The sequence below is a fragment of the Aotus nancymaae genome, unplaced genomic scaffold (genome assembly GCF_030222135.1).
Source record: "Aotus nancymaae isolate 86718 unplaced genomic scaffold, 86718_ANA_hifiasm-v0.15.2.pri h1tg000062l, whole genome shotgun sequence".
NCBI classification, from domain to species: domain Eukaryota; kingdom Metazoa; phylum Chordata; class Mammalia; order Primates; family Aotidae; genus Aotus; species Aotus nancymaae.
The window spans coordinates 45,452,681-45,455,240 of NW_026988476.1; the positions used below are offsets into that span (position 1 = coordinate 45,452,681).

At 31.4% G+C, this 2,560-nt stretch overlaps 1 non-coding gene across 1 annotated transcript; it reads right to left on the bottom strand.

Moving 5' to 3' along the window:
* Positions 1-2,143: 2,143 nt before the first annotated feature.
* LOC135270448 (U6 spliceosomal RNA) lies at positions 2,144-2,249 on the bottom strand. The gene has a single exon (XR_010338628.1). It is a non-coding gene; the product is annotated as a U6 spliceosomal RNA (small nuclear RNA).
* Between the last annotated feature and the right edge of the window lie 311 nt (positions 2,250-2,560).

Here is a 2,560-nt window from a genome sequence, read left to right on the forward strand (position 1 = left end):
CTCTTTTATTTTGAACTGTTTTTGTTTTTTTCATTTTCAGTGAGTTTCTCATAGATACAATGTAGTCAGGTCTCTTTAATTTTTAAAATTGAGATAAAATACACAAAATATAAAATTCACCATTTTAAACATTTTAAAATGTATAATTTAGTGGTTTTTAGACTATTCACAATGTTGTGCAGCTGTCATCAATATTTAATCTCAGAACATTTCCATCATTCCAAAAAGAAACTCATACCTGTGAGCAGTCAGTTCCAATTCTCTCCTTGTTTCAACCCTGGCAATCACTAATTTACTTTATTTCTCTATGGATTTTCATATTATGGATATTTCATATAAATGCAATATACAATATGTGGCCGATTATGTCTGTCTTCTTTCAGCATGTTTTGAAGTTTCATCTATATTACAGCATGTATCATTCTTTCATTTCTTCTTATGGTTGAACAAGATTTTATTGCATGGATATATTACATTTTATTTATCCAGCTCATCAGTTGATAGGCATTTGGGTTGTTTTCACTTTCTGGCTATTTTGAATAATGCTGCTATGAACATTCATGTACAGCTTTTTGTGTGAACATGTGTTTTCCCTTCTCTTGGGCATATATGTGGGAGTGGAACAGCTGAGTCATGTGGTACCTCTATTTTTAACTTTTTGAGGAACTGCTAAACTCTTTCCCACAGTGGCTGCACCATTTTGTTTCCCGATAGGTTTGACATTAAAAAAATGACATATAACATTCTTTTTTATTTAGTGTGTTTACATCATTTACGTTAAATGAAATTATTGATATGGTCAGATTTAAATATATCATCTTGCTAGTTGTTTGCTATTTTGTTTAATTTGTCCTTTTTTCTCTTTCTGTCTTTTTCTGTCTGCTCTTGAATTGTGTATTTTTTTTTGTAACTCAGTATTTATCTTTACTGTTGGTTTACTTACACTTCTTTTTGACTTTTTAGTGGTTGACATAGAATTTATGATGAATGTCTTAGTTATTCACAGTTTACCTTCAAATAACATTATATCACTCACATGTAATGTTAGTACTTTACAACAGGATATTCCCAGTTGCTCCCTCCAGTCTGTTTTTCTATCATTTTCTTATGTTTCACCTTTACACATATTGTAAACCCAAAGTACTCTTTCTATTTTTCCTTTAAAAAGTTGGTTATCTTTTAGAACAATTATAATAAGGGAAAAAAGTCTTTTATCTTCATCATTTCTTTGTGTAGATTTAAATTTCTGTCTAGCTCTGTTTCTTTCTGAAGATTTTTTTGACACTTCTGTTTATATTTGTCTGAAAGTCTTTATTTCTTCTTTATGTTTGAAAGATAGTTCCATAACATTCTGGTTTGACAATTTTTTCAGCACTTTAAATATTTATTTTCATTCTTTCCTAGCTTGTATAATTCCTGATTAATAATCTACTTCAGTTCCTATCTTTGTTGTTCTATTTGTAACATGTCTTTTTACTTCTGGTTGTCTTTAAGATTATCCCTTTATCTTTCACTTTTAGCACTTTCAATATGATATATCCAGGTGGTTTTATTTTTGTTGCTCTTGTTTATCCTGCTTATGGTTCTCTGACCTTCTTAGATCTGTGGCTTCATGTCTTACATTATTTTGGAAAAATATTAACCATTAACTCTCCAAATATTTATTTGGTTTCTCTCTCTTCTCTGTCATTTCCACCCCTAAAGCCATCTGTGGGGATTACCATTCTACATATGGTAGACCATTTGATATGATACCACAGCTCTTGGGGGCTCTGAGCCATTTTTATTTTCCCACTGTCTTTTTTGTCCTTCAATTTGGATAATTTCTATTGACCTACATTTAATTTCACTGACTTTCCTTGATGTTTTGAGTGCATTGAAAGTAATCTTCATCTCTGTTACCACTTTTTATTTTTAGCATTTCCATTAATTTCTTATAATTTCCATTTCTCTGCTGAAATGCTGTGTTCTTGTGCATGTTGTTAATTTTTTCCCACTAGAACCATATGAATTGTAGTTATTTTAAGTTACTTGTTGGATAATTTTAATGTCTACATTATCTCTTGAATCTTGTTTTTTTGGTTGCATTGTTTTTTGACAGTGAGTTTGTTTTTTCTTGCTTTTACATGTCTCTTTGTCTCTTTTTTTAATGAAAGTCTTCATGAATTTGTCTGTCATCCTTGCACAGGGACATGCTAATCATCTCTGTATCTTTCCAATTTCAGTGTATGTACTGCCAAAGAGAGCACTTTCCTAATGTTCTATTAATTACCAGAGAGTGTGCAGAACAGTAAGATTTAGGTAAGTAGTATTTATATCTGAAAATGGTCAGGCATTTTTTTTTTCTTTTACCATGTTTGTGTATGTGGGAGAAGGTTGTGTCAAACTTCTCAGGAATGGAGCTGGTTTTATGTTTTGCTGTTGCTATGTTTGTCTTCATTGTACCACTGGCTTCTTTCATCTGTATTGTTTTATCTTTAGGGCGAGGATCAGTTTGCTGGATAGCAAACTTTCTTGAAGTTCCTAATCCTACCCTGAGATTTTAGCCTTCCCTGTGTTC